At 43.5% G+C, this 15,418-nt stretch overlaps 1 non-coding gene across 1 annotated transcript; it reads left to right on the plus strand.

The window, feature by feature from the left end:
- The first annotated feature begins 14,323 nt into the window (after positions 1-14,323).
- Positions 14,324-14,455, plus strand: LOC132232133 (small nucleolar RNA SNORA72). Its single transcript, XR_009452280.1, has one exon. It is a non-coding gene; the product is annotated as a small nucleolar RNA SNORA72 (small nucleolar RNA).
- The last annotated feature ends 963 nt before the right edge of the window (positions 14,456-15,418 follow it).

The following is a 15,418-nucleotide window of genomic DNA, read 5'->3' on the forward strand; positions in this document are numbered from 1 at the left end:
CGCCATTCAACTGAACACTTAATTTCTGATACAGAGGGTCATAACTGGGAAAAACTGAGGTTTTACTGGCTACTCTTTTCCATGTTACTAGTCCCTCCCCTTGCATTTTATAAGCACAATGTAACAATGAAAAATAATATAGAAGCCTGGTATTTGATGTAGAATTGCTTATTTGTGACTGCAGTGACACTGGTTTTTAACTACCCTGTAACAAGGAAAGCAAACCCAACCAGGAAAAAAGGCAGATTTTTTTTTTTAGCAATGGAATTATGCAGATCTTACTGAATACCAGGGATGATATAACTTAGAAATTTGACCAAAAGTATTTTCCAGCAGTGAACAGAGTCCATTTTAAAGCACTCTATGCATTTTTCAGATCTCTTTCTCCACCCCCCCCACCCCCGCCCACAAGTTCACATTTGTAGTTTCTGATAGAAGGACGTGGGAAAATTACCTACATATTAAGAAAATGAAATTTAAGGTATAAAAATTCTGCATTTCATATAAATTTTATGTTCACTGTTTCCTTGATTTAAATAGAGCAGTTCTAAAAATAGAATCCCTATAGGGCGAATATTGTTATATACATGTTATTTTTGTTTAGAAATTATGAGCTAGTGAAGAGTGAAAATGACCTTGGCTATTATACTTACAGATAGAAATAATAGCCTTTTTATATCTTGATTTGAATATCTTCTCTACTGATCATACAACTTCCATACATTCCAAAGAAAGGATTTGGAAAGAATGAAAACAGGAGGCTGGAGCTTCCTACAGGCCCCTATGTTTGTGTTCATGTGGAATATTTATGCAATATTCTGACGTGGCTATAATCTATAATTCCTGGCTATTATTTCAGTCGCAACTATAATTTTTAGATTAATGGTTATAATTTTGATAAGGAATACATGAAAAGTTATATGTTCATGCTTGAAAGGAGGATCATTAAATATTCATTATTACCACTCAAATTAGTTGTCATGCTCTGAACAGCAGTTACCCATTATCATTTTACTAGTTTAGATTCAGCAGTGAGTGAACAGCAACATATAGCTCATGTCAGTAGAGGAATTTTTTGTTGGGGAACAGAGAGAGAAATTATTTTAAAACCCATTTGACATATTTATCTTGACAAATTATTTAAAAAATTATTGCTTTCTTAATAAATATGTTTGTATGTAATAATAGGATTGTGGCCGGATTTAATTCTAGCTGTTTAATTACTCTATGATTGTGAAAAATAGTGCTTCTTCAAATGGTTATGAAGAAAAAAAGACTGAAAATGCAAAGGTTAGGATATTTAGTCTTTTGCAGACACCTAACCTTGCCATGAAAAAGCACTTTTAATTTTTGTAAGCAGGCATTGAAATCTTGCTATTTCAGCAAAGCTTGCTTTTATAATTTGTTAGTTTTCCCTATCTTGTAACAAATCTATCCTTAAGAAAAAAAGGTAAAACAAAAAATAGATTTTTACTAATGTTGTAGGTGATCATATATACAGATGTCTCCTCAACCCATTTTAGAAAGATGTTAAGTGAAAATACATACAAATACATTTTAGTGCAAAAACATTTTGCCTTTCCACATACCTTGGTATGCCAGTTCAATTGTGTAAAGACATTAGGACAGCCACATGTGTTTTTTAAATCACATTATATGAATCATTTTATACTCCTCAGTAATTTAAATTAGTTCCTTTTCCATAGAAAACTCACAAATGTGATTCTGATCTCATCTAACTTCAGAGCTTCCTATCTTAAAGAGTCAAATTGTAGCTGATGAACACTTTTTGCATTTTTCCACATTGCATCTGGACTCTTCATAATGATGGTTTATTTTATTTTATTTTTTCCTGCACAGAGGAGAGGGAAAATATATAGGTCCATGAATCAATCTAGATAATGGGGAAGGCTGAATGTAATAAATAATACAGTAACAACCCTAAACTAATGAGCTGTTGCTAAGGTACATTTCATAGGCTCATCCTCTATATAAAAAGTCACTAATAACCCCTTGGTGTAATCGGATGATAAAGCTTTGCCATAAGGCAACACCTGTGCAATTAGAACCGCAGATTCGTCTGCACGTTTCATTAATTTCAGGATTTTGTAAAGGCACAATGACTACACTAATAATCTAGTCTACTTGACTCCATGTCTACTGGAAACAAAGTGTCTAATTAGATAAAGGTAATTAATTAGAGATAAATGGAGCTAATCAGATTCAGTTAACACTAATTCTCTGAATTAAGACATTTTGGGACACCTACTATCCCGCTGACTTTGATATTTTGCATTAAGACTAGGTTCTAGAAGAGTCAGGAAATACTGGCATTTGAGAATTGAGCAGTCTTTTGAAGGCATATTTAGGCATCTGAGGCTAAAGGAGAGTTTGCTTTTATATTGTGCTCTTTCATCACCTTTCTATTGCAGCTTAAAGAATTCACTTTGTAGTTATTCCAATCTGCTCTGGTCTCCATATAAATTTTAATAACCTTTGCTATCATTTTTATTATCTGTCTAGCCCACCGGTTGAAGAAAATTGCAAGTTGTTCCCTTTTAAATGAAGACTTAACTTGTTACATTAAGGCAATGTCAAGACTCACCAGCCTATATCCTAAAATTCTGATCCTTTAAAGAGAACACACACCTAAAATTTTGATCCCTTAATTCTGATTCTTTAAAGAGAACAAACCTCTGCTTTGCAGTGTTGGACTGAAAATTCATTGGTGGGGAAAGGAGCATGGGCTTTGAAGTCAAAAGACCTGAATTCAAATTTCTGCTCTCTTGCTGAATGAGTGATCTTAGAAACACTTAACCTCTTGAAGTTCCTTTGATTGTAAAATACAAATAATACTGACACTAACTTTACAGGGTTATTGTGAACATTGAGTGAGGTAACTATTTGTAAAGGTTCATTATTATTACCTGTAAGGCTGGCATTGAATACAACCGAGCACCATATCTTGATTGACTATAAGATTAAGCATCAAAATGTTACATTTCATCTCAACCCCAAGATGATCTTTGGGCTACATTTATATATGTGGCAGAGGAGAGATTACGAATTTTCTCCCAAATAGTCAAATCAGGAAAAAATACCCCAAATTGTTTACTTGGAGAATGTGAATTCATCTGCTGGAGTTTCCTACACTGATATCATTAACCCTCTTGGCAGGTTGTTCCACAGTTCACAGGGAATGTACAGTTTGTCCCAAAATTGAATTCTAGGATGTAGCTTAATATATGACATTTTGAAACTTCTGTAATTTTTCTGGGATATACCCCTTCCTCTTTCTGTCTGGAATACTCCTGGATTACTTTAATAGTCTCCTAATAGCCCTCCTTTCATTTCTTTCTCCTGTAATTCAGTAACATTAAATTAATTTTCCTCAGAGAACACTTTCCCCATTCTGCCTCTTGTCAAGATCATAAGAAGATTCCTTGTTACTCTAAGACTCTATCATGCAGGCAGTCAAAGCCACTGTATCTGGTCCATATTACGTATCCAGTCTATCTCCTGCTCTCCCCTGCCCATGGAGCCTTTTATTCCAGGCAAGCCAGCCTTATTGTTTTCATCGCACTCATCTGTTTTTTTTTATGCCCTTTTCCCCACCTGAAAACCTCACACCTCCTCTTTCAAAACTTATTTCAAATCCTGCATCTCCTCTGAAGTCTGCCTTGGCAACTCTGGCCTACCAAGTGCATTCTCATCTCTGAAGGCCCACAGCAGCTCTCAACGGCATTACACCGATGAGACATGAGGTCAGGAACCATATCTTATTCTCTGTGTGTGCAAGGCAAACCTTGCTCACCATCCTCTTCCTCCAAGCCCCAGCCTTTACACAGTGTGACCCTCCAGGGGATTCAGAACAAAACAAGACATGTGTGTAACTTACCTATGAGGCGTGGCTTGGTCTGGCCCTTGGCCAGTCATGTTGACATGGTTCCGTAGTAACCCTGGGCTCTTTGCCTGGTTAGGCTGGGTTCAAACAGGGTGCGCAGCCTTCATGTTTGGAGACAAGATTACTTTTGATGAAAAGCCCCTATGTGTCCCTGAGGCTTTGTGGCTTGTGGGGTATATAGGCTTTTATAACATGCAATGAGAGCATCCCGGGAAGTGACCATTAGTATTTCTTGACAATTAGAAAGTCTAGCAAGCAATGCTACTTCCCAGCAAACATTTCAGAAAGGACTGAGAAACATGGACTGAATTAGCATTCAACAGAGACCTTTAATGGAACCTCTTGGTGAATGTTCTGTGTAGGAGGTTTTCATTGAGAGTCCGTGCCAGAAAAATTAAAACTTGTACGAATTAGATGTCCAGCTTGACTGGTTATGGTTGATGCAAAATGTCCACAATTTCTTTCCTTATATCTACACCCTTTGGTAGCAACCTCCCAACACTGACTCTGAGCGTGGCTGTGTGATTTGCCTTGGCCAGTGAGACATGTGAGAGACACAGACTTAAAACATGCTTGTATATCAGAGCTTTCTCTCAGGCTGCTCTTGGAATGCGGGGCAGCCCTGTGAATGAGCCCACACTAGCCTACTAGATTGTGACAGACATGGTCCAGTACTCTCCTTCCCCCAGACAACAGTCAACTAACCTAGAAGTCAGGTGGCCTAGCTGACCAACAGTTGGTCACACAAGCACGTGTGAGTCCAGGCAAGACCAGCAGAATGATACACAGAATTGAACTAAATAGTTATTGAATTAAACTTCAAGTTTTGGGGTCATTCAATATACAACAAGAGATAACTGATACACTAGTGTAGGCTATCTATTTCACTGCTTACATTTAGAAGAAATCCAGAGGACATATGTTTGGTGCCTAATCTTGGAAGATACAGAAGCAGGGGAAGTGATGGCATCTCCAAGAGACATAGGGAAGCAAAGAAACCTTCTCAGTCTTCAGAAAAAAGAGAATGGATTCAATTTTTATCATTTGGGTTGGTCTGGATCAAAGTTTGAGTCAGTACTTCCAGAGAGGTGTTGGGCTGGAGTTGAGAGTATGTATGTAAGGGATAGAGGAAGTTGTAGGATAGGATGAGAAAGCAGAAAAAGATGGGGGACAAAACTCGGTGGGAGTCCTGGTTTTGGTGGCCTGTTAGAAAAGAGGCAAAGGAGACAGAGAAGGAGGGATGAGGGGTAGGGAGCACAGGATCCTGTCGTGGAAGCGCAGGCTGGTGAGACTGCAGGTGAATGGTCAGCAGAGCCGATTGCCAGAAAGGGCAAGCATGACAATAATAATGACTAATAGTTGAAGTGCAATTTATAATTTACAAGGTCAATTTACATACATCTCATTTCAATCTAGTGGCATAGAGTCAGCATCATTATTATGCCCATTTTGTAGATAACAAAGCAGGCTTTACAAATATTTACTCATCTGGTAAGATGGCCAATTTCAAATGTCTTAAAATGCGTTCTATTTTCACCTGTAAGAGACCACTAGAACTCTAGTTGACTCTGGCAAAAGGGAAGTCAGCAGCAGCCTTTAAAGCAGCAGTTTCAGGAGGGCTGGAGTGGTGTGGGGTGAGGTAGGTTGGGTAGGAAAAAGATTGCATGGAATACAAAGGATATGGGAGGTAAGGAGCAGAACCCTGTTGAATGGAAGGAGAATGACTTGATAGGAATCTGAGGGGACACTAGGTTTGAAAGGAGGGTGAAGTTGATCAAAGCAGGTTTGTAGATAGAAGGGAAGGATTCGGGGAGAGGAAGTGAGAGAGAAAATAAACAAAAGGGAAAATAAAAAGAACAAAAATAAAGATAAAATAACAGAAAAAAAACTAAAACAATTATTGAAGGGATAGTTGGCAGCATCTACGGCACAGGTGAAGAAAGGGCTTAGATGAGGGCGGTCTGAGAGGTGGATGGAGGGGAAAGGAGGGAAATGATAGCAAGTGGTTTTTGAAAGGCGCACTGCCCGCCTCTCCGGGCGGTGCGGGGGGGTGGGGGGGGGGAGGGGTCTGGCCGCCGGGCTCTGGGATCCCTCCGCGCCCGCCGTGGGGCCTGGCCTCCCCGGAGCAGGTCTGAGTGTCCGGACGGCTGCATGGTGGCCCCATGGTGGCCCGCGGCGGGCCGGGGGATGGGGCCGGGCAGCGACCGACCACGGGGGAGGTCATGGGAGCGGAAGGCCCCACCGCCTGGCTCTTTCCTCCCTTCCCCGTGGTCAGCTCCCCGCTTGCCCGTGCTGGGGCCGGGGGTCCATGCGGCCCTCAGGGCCCGGTCGGGGGGACCGGAGCCTGCGTGGGCCGGCCGCTGGGCCCCATGGGGGGGGGGCATTGGCTCCCCAGCCCACGGCGGGAGCCCGGTGCGCGCTGCCACCCGCCTGCTGCCCCCCGGACCGGGCCCAGTGCAGCAGCGGTGGCGGCAGCGGAATGGGGCGTGTGCCCTAGCTCGGGGAGGCCGCCATGCTGCAGTGCACCGCCCCCATGGGCCGGGCCTGCTCCGAGCGGATGCCGCTCCTCCAGAGCTGGGCCACTCCACCGGCCGCACCCCGTTTGCTGGGCCTGGGCCACCCAGATGCGCTGAGTCCCATCCTGCCTTGTGGCGAGTTCGAGCGGCAGCAGCAGGAGCCGGGCAAGGACTGCGCCCTCCATCTTGCCTTGGGTCCTCCATCTTGGAACGGTGCCATGTGCTTCCTCACGGGAAGAAGCCGCTGCTAGCCACGCCCAGGATTTCTCTGGACTGGCCAATGATAGTCAAGGGAAGTGCACGCCATCACTATGACCACATCCTGTGTAATGAGACACCGACTCGCGCCTGGCCAATCGGCAGGGCCCACAGTCCTTTCTCCTCCCCTTACCCCACCCCCCTATATAACCTCTCTCCACACAGAGCTCTCTCTCTCTCTCTCTCTCTCTCTCTCTCTCTCTCTCTCTCTCTCTCTCTCGGCCACTGGAGCTCACTGTTGCATCGGTGAGTGTGGCAGGGGAGCCAAACCTAGGTTTGAAATAAATGACTCTTTGCTTTTGCATCGGACTCGCTGGCTCCCTGTGGGTTCTTGGGAATCTTCAAATCTGGGCACAACAGTTTTGAGGCAGAGAGGACGGAAAGTAACTAATCAGTGCCTGCTGGTCTTCAAATCCTGAGATCATTTTCGCTTCAAGGAGAGCAGTCTGCCATCTCAGGAAACACCTAGCAGCCTCTACTTGGGTGAAGCAAGTGAAAAATTGCTGGACGGTCTTCATAAAGCATTGTCCTTCCTGGGCAGAGACATTTCATTTTGTGATGGAAAAAGTTTTTTCTTAGGAGAAGGATCATGTATGTGCCTGTGCCTGTGTGTGCCTGCGTGTGTACACAGGCAAGAAGAGGTACTCTGGGCAAGAAAGAGGAAGTCTAGACCTGGGAGATTGGGCCCAGGGAGCGAGAGGTACCGAGTCAAAGCAGGTATTCACTGCTTTGCCTGGAATCCAGGGTTGTCCTGAGAGGTGGAGCAGATGCCCTCTCACATGGAGGAGATACTGATTAAAAAGGACCTCCTCACCCAGTTCCTGGAAATTTGCCATCTGGACTCCCTTCCTGTGACTCCAGGCTTCTTGGTTACTTCTTTAAGAAAGATGCTTCTGGGAGGAGTAACCCACTAAATCTTAAGGTTTACTAGACTTTCCCTGAGAGCGAGTTTTGTTACACGGCGAGGATGAGGATGACAGAGGGGGAAGAACATGCCTCTGGATACCGACAGAGTATAGAAAGAGAACAGAAAGCACCAAGGCTTACCACACTCCTCATACCCTACTGCTCCTGAAGGCAGTTCTGTGCAGGCTCTTAAGTCTCTCTCACCTTAACCCCACCACCAGCAAAATCACTCAACTACTCTCTCAAGGTGCCTGGTACATCATTGGTGCTCTCTAAATACACGGGTGTATGAATAAATAGCTTCCCACCGGTCTCTGCCTCCAGGTTTGGCCCCTTGCACCCATTTGTCAGCATGCTGCCTCCTTAAAGACCCTTCTAAAGTCCATTTTGACTTATTTAAAGTCCTTCATGGCACCTTGTTACTCACAGGATCCAATTCAAACCACGTAGCTTAGAATGCAAGGTGCTTCATGATCCAACTCCTGCAGCCTGTCCCCTTTCCAATCTGGCATCTCACAGAAAACTCCACATGTATGTAGGTACATGATGACGCACCCTGATCAATCCAACCATATTGCATGATCACCTGAGATGTTTTACAACATACCTTGCCTGTTTCTTCCTGGAATACTCTCTACCCCATCCTGTGTCCACCTAGGAATCTTATACATGTCCTTTCAAGGTCAGTTTAAGTGACCCCCCTCAATGAAGCCTTCATGAGCTCCTACACTGAGGTACCAGTCTCTTCTAATTGCCCTTCCCTGTATCTAGCTCTGTGATAGCATCTTTCACAACTGAAGGGCATTTGTTTTTGGACATGAGTAGTTCTCCACCAGATAATCATGTCCCTAGAAGGCAGGACCGCTTATGTCTTATTTGTTATTATATCTTCACACCAGGCATCTATTATGCTCTTAATAAATGTTTAATTGAGAGTTTAGGCTGAGACTGCTTAAGGACAAATTCACTTCCTTCTCCCTTTCCCCAAGAATTGTCCTGGTACAGCATTAACTCAGTTACTTTCTTTGTAAAATGAGAGCATCATTATATCTATGAGTCTTTTTTGGATTGGCTAGCTAAATATCTGGTCCCAGAATGAAACCCTACAAGGGGCCATCCACTTCCACTCTCTGCCTCTGGAAATACCCTTAAACCCCATGTCTAGTGCCTGGGAGGGTGCAGCAGGCACCTGCACCTTTCCCCCTGCATGGGCTGCTGAGCAGGAAGCAGCCTTTGGCAGGCAAGTGAGGCCCACTGGAAAGGTGCACAGTAGCTGTGAGGATCCTACACACAACACCATTTCTACTTCCTCTTGTCTTGGAGGCTTCTGTTTGCTGTTTGCCTGAGACATTTCCAGGTGGGCTTACTTCTGATGTAAGTTCAGTCTGTTACCTGGTCCACAATTCAGTGAGTTCACAGACACAACTATTTTCTAAAGCTGCCCAGCAAGGTGTCCCCAAAATAGAACCTCTATCCTTAAAAGCAATAGTAAGCTTTCCATTCTCCTCTAGGTTTCCTGAGGAGCCAGTAGGATGGCTTTGATGTGACCCATATAGTCTCCTGCCTCTTTAGGAAAGAGTGCTGTCTCTCTTCACATATTCAAAGAGACAGAGTCAGCTTTTCAAATGGGAACTTGAAGCAGAGCAAATAACATGGGGGTAGAAGAATGTCGGCAACCATTGCCCTCAGCCTCAGATGATCGTGTTCTCAATTCTCTTCCTCTGGGCAGCTTAATTCTCCCCACATCTGAGAATGAGGTTATAGAAGGGAGCAGATTCCTAGCTACTAACCAAATGTGTGCCAGGAAGCAAAGTCACTGTTTCCCTGGGTGATTCTACAGGACCCAGGTCTTTCATCCTGGTCTAGTATAGACATATGCTTCAATGAACAGCATGCCCCTTTCCCATTGGTGTGGACTGACATCATCAAAAGCCAAAAATAATACCTGAATCTTGAAAACTGCTGGGGCAACTCAGTCAAGGCTCCAAACACTGGATTAGGACTTAAGCAACATTTTGGTTTTGGTTTTACAAATTTTTTGGCCATGTTCTGTCAATTATTATAGAGGATTTGTGACTCAGGTATATCCTCTTATTAAGTGACGGTTTCTACTGAGCTCTTGGTTAATTAAGAAATCATAGACATCTGGCAGAAATAAAGGGCTTATTTGAAATATTTCTTCACAGGAAAAATGCATTCTCTTTCTAGCACACTGAGACTTTGCATAAGTGTTCTTACAGGCTAGCTAAGCAAGGGAGAGCATTGTTGTGAGAGAAATTTAACTGCGTTGCAGTTGCCAAATATTTAATACTTTAAAGAGGAAGTTCTAAAATTTAATAGTTGATTTTATTATTTCTCTTTGGATATAATTAACTAGGGATGCACTTTCAACTGCTTTATTCTGGCTATTGAAATGGATTTTATGGTTTACACTGGGGGGAAAATTCTGTCAGACCATGGGCCTCTCCCTTGGTGCACATTAGTAGAGTCTTTTTAGAGACAAGCAAGCAATTTTGCTGTCATTGGTCTTGTTCAAATAGAGTATGTTTATCTATGCAATGCTCTTGGGAACAGGTGTCAAAAAAGGATCACCAGTTAGCAGCTGACATAGCTCCTGCATACATGTCGGAAAAGCGCCTCAAATAGCAAATGAACACATATATTTCATTTTTTATGTAGCTGATAAAATGTTATATCATTAAGTCAAAAGAATATATTTGTCCCTCCCAAGTTGAGTTAAGAACTAGTTCTCACTTCTAATACAAATGAGGGCCCTGCAGCTCCACAGAGCATGCTCTTCAGAAACAAAACAGCCATTTGGGACTTGTGGGAAAGCAGGTCTTTACACATTGAACACTGACTCTTTGATGGGTTGTCAGCATATTCCCTATCAGGTCCCAGATATTGAGATACCAAATGGGCTATAGAGAAAGCTAAGTATTTCTGAATATTTAGTTTAACTTGGATACTGTTTTATATCAAACTAGAGGCCTGGCACATGCATGGGTAGGGTCCCTAGGCTGGCTGGCGTTTAGGGCCAGTTAGCCCCTACCTCCCCACCTCCTCCTTCTCTCTCCCTCAGTGCCCCCCACCCCCTGCCGCTGGTTGCCCGCCATGTTTCACGCTGCCCCCTGGTGGTCAGCACACATCATAGTGAGCAATCGAACTCCTGGTCTCTCGTTCAATCTCCTGAGGGGATACTTTGCATATATAGTATGTATATATATACATACTAGAGGCCTGGTGCACAAAATTTGTGCGGGGGGGCGGCCTCAGCCCAGCCTGCACCCTCTCCAATCCCAGACCCCTCAGGGAATGTCTGACGGGGATCAGGCCTAAACGAGCAGTCAGACATCCCTCTCACAATCCTGGACCACTGGCTCCTAATCACTCACCTGCCTGCCTGCCTGGTCGCCCCTAACTGCCCCCTGTGCCAGCCTGATCACCCCTCACTGCTGCTGCGTGCCGGCCAGGTCTCCCCCAATTGCCCCCTCCCTGCTGGCCTGGTCGCTCCTAACTGCCCCCCTCTGCCGGCCTGGTCATCCCTCACTGCCCCCCCTGCCAGCCCAGTCACCCCCAACTGTCCCCCCCAACCAGCCTGGTTGCCCCTAACTGCCCCCCACCGGCCTGGTCTCCTCTTACTGCCCTCCCTACTGTTTTGGTCACCCCCAACTGCCCTCCTCCGCCAGCCTGGTCACCCCTCATGGCCCCCCCACTAGCTTGGTTGCCCCACGCAGCCTGCTTGTTCAGTCATTTGGTCATCCCTCACTAACCCCACTGCTGGCCTGGTCACCCTACACAGCCTGCTGTTCAGTTGTTTGGTCATCCTTCACTAACCCCCCTGCTGGCCTGGTAGTAGGCAGCCATCTTGTGAGGGCATGAGGGTTAATTTGCATATTACCTCTTTATTATATAGGATACCAAATTCTCATCTCTTTGCTCTATTAACTCGAAGAGTCCATTCACTCACTTATCCAACAAATAAATGTTGAGCAACAAACAGTGAATATACAGCAGGCACTAATCTGGACTCTTAAAAAAGAGTACAAAACAAAAAAGGTGCCTGCCCTCAAGGAATTTACATTCTGGTGAGGACGATAAATGAACAAGGAAGTAGAAAATCTAATTACAAATGAGAAATTCTCTTAAGAGATTTAGTGTTGAAGTCAGAGAGTACTGAGGCCTTAGTTTTCTTGTGTAAAATGTAAATAATGAGACCTTTATAGAGTTTGAGGATTCAACAAAACAAGACAATGTAGGCAGGTTTCTAAAACAGTGATCTCAGTAAGAGGTAAGAGGTCACTGTACAATTGAATACATGGGGAGGATCCATAGTGTCTTTTTTGGTGACTTAAAAATTGTAAGGGTCCCCTGGGGCTGAAATTCAGCCTTAATATTTTGAAGTCATATTTTGATGTCTCAGAGAACAGGTACTAGTTATTCTTGTCATTTATTTAGTTTTTCCTAGTCATCTGGTGTTTTGCTTACAATTTTTTCTAGCTCCTTTGAATGGCGTAGTTGTCTTTGAGACCTTTTCAAAGAACCTCTCACAGTGGATACTCATCATGTCACTCTAGTTTTATTGGAAGTTTAGATTCTTTTATAAAGCACCTGATTCTAGGGTTCTTTTTCACCTCCTGAGAGCTAGAGAGGTCCTTGACTTGGAATATCCTATTTACCAGGGATTTATTAACCACCTGCTATGTGCCCCCAATTAAAAAAAAAAATCCTCACCTGAGGATATGTTTCTTATTGATTTTAGAAAGAGGAAGGAAGAGGAGAGAGAGAAAATCAAAGTGAGAAAGAAATAGCGATCGGTTGCCTCCCATATGTGCTCTGACAGGGGACAGAACCCACCACCTAGGTATGTGCCCTGACCAGGAATCAAACTGCAACCTTTGGTGATGCTCCAACCCACTGAGCAACACAGCCAGGGCTATGTGCCCAAATTTAATTTAATCCTTAAACAGCCTTGTGAGTGAAGTGGGTATTATCATTTCTAGTTTTTGAAGATGGAGAAATAGAAGCTCAAGGACGTTAAGTAGTTTACCCAGAGTTACAAAGCTAAAGAGTGACATAGACCAAATTTGTACTTATCTCAATTACTTTATTAATCCATTTATTGAATAGGTGCTATCTTCCAGGGGTAGATGGTGATGATATATCATTAAAGGAGACCGATGTGGGGGAAGCAAACAGTTAAATACGTAATCGGAGATAATAGCTGTTGTGAAGGACAGATACCAGAAGACAGTGGGAAGACAGGAGGGCCTACAAACTCCAGGCTTCTGTGTGGAATAGCATTGAGATCCAAAGGGTGAGGTAAGCAAAAGAGTATTCGGGGGTGGGTGGTCATTGACTGGGGAAGAGGCTGTCCTAGGCCAGTGGTCGGCAAACCGTGGCTCGCGAGCCACATGCGGCTCTTGGCCCCTTGAGTGTGGCTCTTCCACAAAATACCACGTGCGGGCGCGCACATACAGTGCGATTGAAACTTCGTGGCCCATGGGCAGAAGTCGGTTTTCGGCCTGGGCGAGTCTATTTTGAAGAAGTGGCGTTAGAAGAAGTGGGGGGTGTCGGTCAGGCGACGGGAGACAGGGTGCAGGCGGGCCGCGGGATACGCAGGATAAGCAGCGCGGGGGAGGCACTCGATTCATGCACGAGTTGAGTGAGCCAGTCAGTCAGCAGTCTCATGTGCAGTGGTTAGTGCTAGTCGCGTCCGCAAATCACACGCAGGTGACAAAAGTACCTACTCAAAGCATAAAGTTACCTTATTTTTTCAACCAGCTGCAAATCCTACAGGTATTTTTGTCATCAATTTAGAGATCAACTAAAGGACTTGTATGCACGCATATAAGCATAACCAATGGACATAAGACACTGGGTGATAGGGGAGGCTAGGGGACTGTCTAGGGCGGGGGGATAAAATGGATACATATGTAATACCCTTTGTAATACTTTAAGCAATAAAAAAAAAAAAAAAAAAAAAAAAGAATTGTAATTCTTTTGTGTTGGTGGCTTTATTATTATAAAATGAAACATTTTTTTAGGTGCCCTGTTTGAGATGGCTACAAAGAAGAAGCAAAGAAAAACGGAAGAAGAAAACCATGAATTTAAAGTTGAATTTAAAGTTGAATGTACCTACCTATATAGTTTAAGTTAAAAAAATTTGGCTTTCAAAAGAAATTTCAATTGTTGTACTGTTGATATTTGGTTCTGTTGACTAATGAGTTTGCTGACTACTGTCCTAGGCAGTATGTATAAAAGATCTGAGGTAGAAAAGAGAATGGTGTGTCTTTAAGAAACTGCAAAAAGATAATAATGCCAGGATTTTTAAAGACCCAGCAGGACTGACATAAGATAAGGATGTTAAAGAAGGTGAGGAACCAAATCACGTGGGACCTAGTTGGCGTTATGAGGGATATGGACTTTATTCCCATTTCTATAAGAAGTCATTAAAGGACTTGAAACTGGGAAATGATTTAATCACATTTGAATTTTATTTTTTTTAAGATCCTGCTGACTACTTGTGGAGAATGGAGTGAGAAGGTGACAACTAATGAAGCAGGAAGACTATTGGAAAGCTACTGCCATAGCCCAGATAGGAAATAATGATAGTTTGAACCAGGGTGAGGGTGGAGGGATAGAGAGAAGTGAATGGATTCCAGAAATATTTAAGAGGTAAACTTTTTGACTGAATCACTTGGAATGCTTTCAATTGCAAGTAATAAAACCCGACTTACTGTGAATATTCTCACTGTTCTGATTTTGTAATTATCAGAGTAGGCTATGCATTTGCTTTATTAAAACCATGCATACGTCCTTAGACCTAGTTATTTCCCTAGGTCTGGTTTTATAAATGCTGGTGATAAACCAAGTCTGATTTATATGATGCATCTTAAGTGGGAAATGTCTAACTCTAGGTGACTTTGATCAACCCCAAGAAATGACAGCACAGCTAGTACAATAACTTGAAGATAACCACTGCTAATTTCATAATTATTGGTTGCTATTAATTGAATTGTAAGCTTATTACTGTTTTATTTTCTAGAAAAAAACCTGACTTTAAAAGCAGAGGGAAGTTATTGCTTTATATAATTGCAATATGTGGGAGTAGGGCTTGGTTCAGGCAAAATTCAATGAAATCTTAGGGAACTGGTTCCTGTTTGACTCTGTTTACTTTCTGCCGTATGTGCTGTATCATAAGGGTACCACCCTCATGCCCCCAAGGTGGTGGCCAGCAGCTTCATGGCTACATGCTTCTTCCTTTATATCTTGTTTGAAAAAGAGAGTAGTATATCTTTGTTTCAGCATTCCCAGCAAATGCCTCAAGCCTCACTCAGATTGGACCAGCTTAAGTCTCATGCCCATTCCTGAACCAGTCATTGAGCTGGAAGATGGAGTGGAACTCTGGGGTCAAGCTTTCCTGAACCATGTGGCTCACCGAATGGAGAGGGAGACCATGGAGAAAGGAGAAGGGAGGAGTGTGTGCCGGGACCCAGGAAAGGTCTTCTCTGCTAATGGATTGGAAGTCAGGGTTTAGAGAGATCAAAATCAGAATAAACTTCTGGTGGTATTGTTCATTGAGGTGAGGAGCAAGAGAAGCAGGTTTATGGAAGAAGATGATGAGTTCAGCTGTGCTAGCAGCGCTCAAGCTATCCAAGAGGAGATGCCAACTAGACAGCCTGCAGCTCAGAACAGAGGTCCTGGCTAAAGACAGAGATCTGTGGTGTTGTTGACTTACCTGAGCCCAAAACTTGCACTTTTAATCAGAAGGCATATTTTACATTAGTTTTAAAGTCTGTTCAATTGCCATAGCAACTCTCTGTGGCCAGGG

Source organism: Myotis daubentonii, chromosome 3, assembly GCF_963259705.1.
Source record: "Myotis daubentonii chromosome 3, mMyoDau2.1, whole genome shotgun sequence".
In the NCBI taxonomy this organism is placed as follows: Eukaryota; Metazoa; Chordata; class Mammalia; order Chiroptera; family Vespertilionidae; genus Myotis; species Myotis daubentonii.